Raw genomic sequence first — 7111 nt, 5'->3', positions numbered from 1 at the left:
CCCCTTCATGCAGGTCTATGAGCTAGGTAACTGGCCAAAAGGTCCTTGGAGCCATAGGTTGGAAAGTATGGCTGTGCTGGGCGGATGCTCAAGGCAGATACCTGCCCACATGCTTCACTAAAACTCCTCTCTCTCCCTCTCCTTCTCCCTCTCTCTCTCTGTCTCTCTCTTCCTCTAAAAGAACACAAGAATAGCGACAAATCTAAAAAGATACATTGGTGTCCATGCGCACTAACTACACACACACACACAATTTGCTTACAAAGGATGCTGAACCACACCCAATGGGACCTGAGGCAAGGGCCCTGACCAAACTATTCTATTTTCCCAAACCAACTGAAATAAAGGTCTGTTAGCACTGTTTTATTTTACTTTATATTATGTTGTTCATGAAAATAATTTTATTTAAATATCTAACTTTTAAAAATAAGAGTGTTTTCCTGATTAAAATAAATCAATAAAAAAAAGGTATAAACCCACAGGACAAAAGAAGATGGGTGAGTGTCTTAGTCCATTTTGTGTTGCTATAACAGAAGTACCTGAGACTGGGTAATTTATAAAGAACAGAGGTTTATTTGGCTTACGATTCTGGGACAGCTGCATCTGGCACAGGCCTCAAGCTGCTTGTACTCATGGCTGAAAATGACAGGCAGTTGGCAGGTAAAAGCAGATCACATGGTGAGAGGAAGCGAGAGAGAGAGAGAGAGAGAGAGAGAGAGAGAGAGAGAGAGAGAGAGAGAGAGAGAGGGGGTGCCAGAGTCCTATAAACAACCAGCTCTCATGGGAACTAATAGAGCAAGAACTCACTCATTACTCCCTGCATCCCCCAGGGAGAGCATTAATCCATTCATGAGGGATCCACCCCCATGACTCAATCCGTTTCCAACACTGCCACATTGGGGATTAAGTTTCCACATGAGTTTTGGAGGGGACAACACATCCAAACTCCATGAGTGAGCGATTCTATACAGAAGAAGAAAAGAAAAACCCCAAGGGAATTATAGTCTATAGAGGACTCGTCCAACAAGAAGTAATCAGTTCTGTGGGAAAGAAAAGGGAGGTTGGTGGCCAGAGGACATCAGTCTGAGGGATCTAGCTCTGGAGGTTCTCACAGGCTCACTGAAAATGAATGGCGATTGCAATGCCCTGTAGGATACCTGGGTATTGCAACAGAGTGAAATGATGCTATCTGGAAGTTTATGTCAGTCTTGGGGGTATAGCTCAGGGGTAGAGCATTTGACTGCAGATCAAGAGGTCCTCGGTTCAAATCCGGGTGCCCCCTACTGGTTTTCTTCCCCCAAAGCACACATCCTCAGATGCCAGTCAGGGACTCAACCCACAGATTATAGGTGGGTTTTCAATATGGCTAATTTCATCTGGAGGACCTCAGTGGACCGGAAGGGGAGAGACGAAAAGAAAGGGGAGAAAAAGGTTCAAAGGTCATATTCTCACCTAGGGAATAGTTTGAGGCTTTCATCATGATGTGTGATGAGTTTGTATGTTTGGTCAACTGTCATTTACACAGAGGAACATAGGCAGGACGCAGTCATAGTTACTTCAGCCCCAAACTCTGATATGTAGGTCTGCGGAGGGCGGTACATATTTCCATTTTTAAAACAACACATACCTCTACTCTTCCTCCTACTCCTCCCACTCAACATGCACTAGATGATTCTGACAGATACATCTGGGGGAAGACTATATTAAATAATTCTAAAGGACAATTCACCTAAACCTGTGTGATTAATCCAAGCTGGTGCCCCATGTGTGTGACTGAGGGTGCCAGGAAGAGAAGGCTGCCAGGTGGGCAGAGGACGGGAAGGAGACTTGGTGGGAAAGGTGTCCATTTAGTCCTACTCGTTTTCTGAGTGTAGATCTCTAGATTTCCTTTACTATTGTGAGTTTTTTGACATCCTACCAATAATTGGCTTATTTGTTTCAATTAGCCATTGTCAGTTTCTATTTTTGAGACAGAATGCTGACAGTGTGAAAACTGGTACCTGCAGTGGGGTATAGGAAATGAGGAAGACGTGTCATTGGTTATCTAGTTTTGTTGAGTCTAAAATTGATAAACATCTGGCTAGTTATTTAGGAATTGTAACCTGGCAGTCATTGATACACAGCAAAATAACAGGTGAATTGAATACACAAGGGTCACCTGGAATGAAGTGCTCAGTGAGGGCCCGACTTCGGTGCAGTAGATTACCTTAGAATAGCACAAAGCATTGTACAGTAGAGTGGATAATTCTGCTTGTATTTTCTATGGGCTAAATGTGCCCCCATAATTCATGTGTTAGAAACATAATCCCCAATGCAATAGTGTTTAGAGATGGGGCCTGATGGGAATTGTTTAGGTCATGAGGGCTCCACCCCTAAAAATGGATTAATGCTGCTATAAAAAGGGTTTGTAGGTGTGGGTTTGCTCTCTTCTACTCTTCTGCCATGTAAGGATACAGCAAGAAGACCCTTACCAGATGCCAGTGCCTTGAGCTTGGACTTACCAGCCTCCAGAACTGTGAGAAATAAATGTCTGTTCTTTATCAATTACCTAGTCTGTGGTATTTTATTATAGCAGCACAAAACAAACTAAGACAATACTGGACCTCAAAGAAAGATGAGGAAGCCCAAATGTCTAAATCCTCTACTCTAGGCAAGGCCAAGTGTAGAGAGTCTTCCCATTGAATGTCTGAAAAAGCCCCAAACCAAAAGTAGTGTTTGATCATGTAGGTTGCTGAATTACAGTAATGTCAGTTTATTTAATAGTCTTCTTATGTCTCAGATGCGAAAGGTAGGATACTGATCAAAAAAGAATGAAGTCCAAGATTTTCAAAAGGGATATATCAACATATTTTGGGGATCCAGTGTACCCCCAGCCAGCCTTCACATCTCTCTTTTTTTTTTTCTAAAAAGATGACCAGTAAGGTCTTTTTTTCTAAAAAGATGATCTTAACTCTTGACTTGGTGTTGTCAGCACCACGCTCACCCAGTGAGCAAACCGGCCATCCCTATATGGGATCCGAACCTGGGGCCTTGGTGTTATCAGCACCGCACTCTCCCGAGTGAGCCACGGGCCGGCCCCCCGCATCTCTTTGATGAAACTGTTTCTGCCTTGCTTGAGGGAGTTACCTTGAAAGATCAAGCCGATCCTTTTACCTCACCCACACCAGACATGAGGAAAAGATACGTAACTAGACTAAGATTTCAGCAGGCTGTGGGGCTGGGTCAATTACAAGGTCATATCTGGAAAGAGAAGGCTTCCATATCAAACAGGCTTAAAATCTGAGGTATGGAAGCGGATTTTGAGAGCCCCTGACCAAAGAGAGATCATTTTAATTGGAATGAATGTACTTTAATCTGTTAAGTTAACAAGATTCTGGATTTGTGTTCCTGTTGCAGTAGCTGGGATACATTTCCATTACTCAATTGATTGTCTCATCATTGGCGTCAAAGATGATTGGCCAATCTAAAGGTGGTCTCTTTCCCCTTTCCTCCTCCTCCTCCTGCCCCCCTCCTCCACGCACCCGTGACCCATTCCTTCTCTGCCCGCCAGCGAGGCCCCCCTCGCCACGTTCTGCCCCCGGCCTCCCACCCTTCCCCTTCCCATCTGCTCCCCTTTACCCCCTCAGTCACCTCGCACCTGCAGTTTTTGGCTTTCACCCCCCAGCAGTGACCAAAGACTTTACCACTCAAAGTGCAGCTCCCCAAAACACTGCTCGACATGGACACCGGTGTGATTGAGGGTGGATTAAATGCCACTCTCACCATCCAGCTACTTACGCATGGAAAGGAAGCTGGCAGTATCATTGGAAAGAAGAAGATGCGCGAGGAGAGTGGTGCAGGTATCGACATTTCAGAAGGGAATTGTCCTGAGAGAATCAGCACTTTGGCTGGACCCAAAAATGCCATCTTCAAAGCCTTTGCTATGATCATTGGCAAACTGGAAGAGGACATGAGCAGCTCTGTGGCCAACAGCACAATGGCCAGTAGACCCCCGGTCACCCTGAGGCTGGTGGTTCCTGCTCATCAGTGTGGCTCTCTCATTGGAAAAGGTGGTTGCAAGTTCAAGGAAATACAAGAGTAAAGCGGCTCAGGTCCACGTGGCAGGGGATATGCTCCCAACTCAACTGAGCGAGCCATCACTATTGCTGGCATTCCGCAATCCATCACTGAGTGTGTCAAACAGATCTGCCTGGTCATGTTGGAGACTCTCTCCCAGTCCCTCCACCCCCAAAGGGCATGACCATTCCCTACCAGTCCAAGCTGTCCAGTCATCTTTGCAGGTGGTCAGGCCTAGACCATTCAAGGAAAGTATGCCATTTGACCAAGCTGCACCAGTTGGTGATACAACAGTCTCATTTTCCCATGACACCTGGCAACACCGGATTCAGTGCAGGTTTGGATGCATCTGCTCAGACTATTTCTCATGAACTAACCATTCGAAATGATTTGTGTTGGGAAAATAGAATAGTTTGGTCAGGACCATCGCTTCGGGTCTGGTTTGGTGTGGTTCTGCACATCCTTTGTAAGCAAATAGTGTGTGTGTGTGTGTGTGTGTGTGTGTGTGTGTGTGTGGACTTAGTGTGCATGTGCACCAATGTATTTTTAGTTTTGTTGCTATTCTTGTGTTCTTCAGAGAGTAGTTTTAGTGAAGCAGGCAGGTGGGTGTCTGCCCAGCGCGACCATGCTTTCCAGCCTGTGACTTCCAAGGACCTGTTTGCCGGTTACCTAGCTTATAGACCTGCATGTGGAGGGTCTGGTGACCCAGCCTGGCGTATGAAGGGTTTGTGACCCAGTCTGGAACGGGCTTGAGGGGTCTGTGAGCTCCAGACCCAGCCCTAGCTTGGTAATTGGCCCAGTTGGTGCAGGATTACAGTCAGGTAAAAGAACTCCACAATTTGATTGGCTGCATAGTTGGGCGTCAAGGCTCCAACATCAATGAGACCTGTCAGATGTCTGGGGCGCAGATCAAAATTGCGAACCTAGTGGAAGGATCTACTGATAGGCAGATTACCATCACTGGATCTGCTGCCAGCATTAGCCTGGCTCAAAATCTAATCAATGTCAGGCTTTCCTCGGAGACAGGTGGCATGGGGAGGAGCTAGAACAATGAAGTCCATCCATGATCCCTCTCTGCTGTTCACCATCACCCATGATCCATCTGTGCAGTTTCTGAACAGTCAGCGATTCCAGGTTTTATAAACAGTTTGTAAATTTTTAGTTTCTACACACTTTATCATCCACTCGTGATTTTTTAATTAAAGCATTTTAATTCCTTTCTCTGTTCAGCTGTTAATGCTGAGACCCATATTTAATTTTATAAGCTTCTCTCTGTTTTTTTTTTTTTTTTTTTTTTGTCTTTTTCCGTGTCCGGCAACGGATCGCAACCCTCAGTGTCACCCCCGCACCGGACCGGGACCGGCAACGGGATCGCAGCCCTCGGTGTTGCTCCCGCGCCTCGCTCAGCCAGTGAGCAGGAACTGGTCTGTATGTGGGATCCGAACCCTCGGCGGGAGCGCTGCTGCACTTCCCGAGCGGCACACTATAGCAGTGCGCCACCGGGCCGGCCCTTCTCTCTGTTTTTTGTTTCGTTTTGTTCTGGTTTTTATTTTTTGGCTCATAAATTTTTCTGTTTGTCATGGAAATGTAAGAGTGGAATATTAATACATTTCAGTTAATTCTGTAATGTCAGGAACTTTTCAAAAAAATTGAAGGATGGACTGGGAAAAAAGATAAAGGTGGTGAAATGAAGAAGAAGGAATACAAACACTTTAGTACCTAGGAATGCTCAAGTGGATTTTCCTGTGAGACCTGCCCATATAACGCATGGCTATGATCCAAAGAGAGCTCAGAAAACTTTCCCTATGTTATACTCCTGAGAAATGCATTGGTGAAGGGAGGTATAGCATATTTGAAATATCGTTATTGCCTACTCTCTGTAGACCATGGATTTTGATGGGAGATACTACGGTTGAAATGTGCCCTCAGGTTTAATTAGGGATCAGTAGCAAAGGATTCATGATGGCAGACAACAGTGATTTCATTACCATTATAGGTAGCAGTGCCAGAGAAGTAAATAGAATTACTTGTGTTTCATGGATCTTTGACTACAGCTAATTAATCATGGCATCCTTCTGTCTTTAACAGAAATACCTGAAACTGAGTAATTTATAAGGAAAAGAGGTTTATTTGGCTTATGATTCTGGGGCAGCTGCATCTGGCACGGGCCTCAGGCTGCTTCTACTCATGGCGGAAAGTGACAGCAGCCGGTGAGTACAAGCAGATCACATGGGCTGCATCTGGCACGGGCCTCAGGCTGCTTCTACTCATGGCGGAAAGTGGCAGCAGCCGGCGAGTACAAGCAGATCACATGACGAGAGAGGAATCAAGAGAGAGAAGCAAGAGAGGAAGCAAGAAAGACAGAGATGAGGTGCCAAGGTCCTATTAACAACAAGCTCTCGCTGGGAACTAATAGAGCGAGAACTCACTCATTAGTCCCCCTTCCCCAGGGAGAGCATTGATCCATTCATGAAGGACCCACCCCCATGACTCAATCAGTTTCCAACACTGCCACGTTGGAGATCAAATTTCCACATGAGTTTTGGAGGGGACAACACATCCAAAGTCCATCAGGAGAGGTTGGTTAACAGATACAAAATTACAGCTAGATAAAATAAGTTCTAGTGGTCTATGGTAGTGCTAGGCATCTATAATTAACAATAATGTATTGTATGCTCTCAAATGGTGTTGTGCTCTTGGGCTAATGTCGGAATCCTGCTGACATTGCCAATTGTAGCTCTCTTAATCATGTTTGTGATGGCAATTGTCAAGCTAGGTCTGAGTCTGGAGCTCACAGATTCCTTAAGTCAGTTCACAGACTATGTCACAAACTCTTCACATGCCAGGTTGGGTCACCAGACCCCTCACATGCCAGGCTGGGTCACCAGACATGTCACATGCAGGTCTCTGAGCTAGGTAACCGGCAAATAGGTCCTTGGAAGCCACAAGTTGGAAAGGCATGGCTGCTTGGTGCAGCCACTGCCCAAGGCAGTAAACTCCAGCCAAGGTGGCGGCACCACACCACTCCACCCACACATAACTTGCTTACAAAGAA

At 45.7% G+C, this 7111-nt stretch overlaps 1 non-coding gene and 1 pseudogene across 1 annotated transcript; both read left to right on the top strand.

Moving 5' to 3' along the window:
* The first annotated feature begins 1210 nt into the window (after window positions 1-1210).
* On the top strand, window positions 1211-1282 carry TRNAC-GCA. Its single transcript has one exon. It is a non-coding gene; the product is annotated as a tRNA-Cys (tRNA).
* Window positions 1283-3718: 2436 nt separating this feature from the next.
* On the top strand, window positions 3719-5102 carry LOC103605747 (annotated as a pseudogene).
* The last annotated feature ends 2009 nt before the right edge of the window (window positions 5103-7111 follow it).

Source organism: Galeopterus variegatus, unplaced genomic scaffold (assembly GCF_000696425.1).
Source record: "Galeopterus variegatus unplaced genomic scaffold, G_variegatus-3.0.2 Scaffold6048, whole genome shotgun sequence".
Classification (NCBI taxonomy): Eukaryota; Metazoa; Chordata; class Mammalia; order Dermoptera; family Cynocephalidae; genus Galeopterus; species Galeopterus variegatus.
This window is presented reverse-complemented; position numbering and strand designations above follow the sequence as displayed.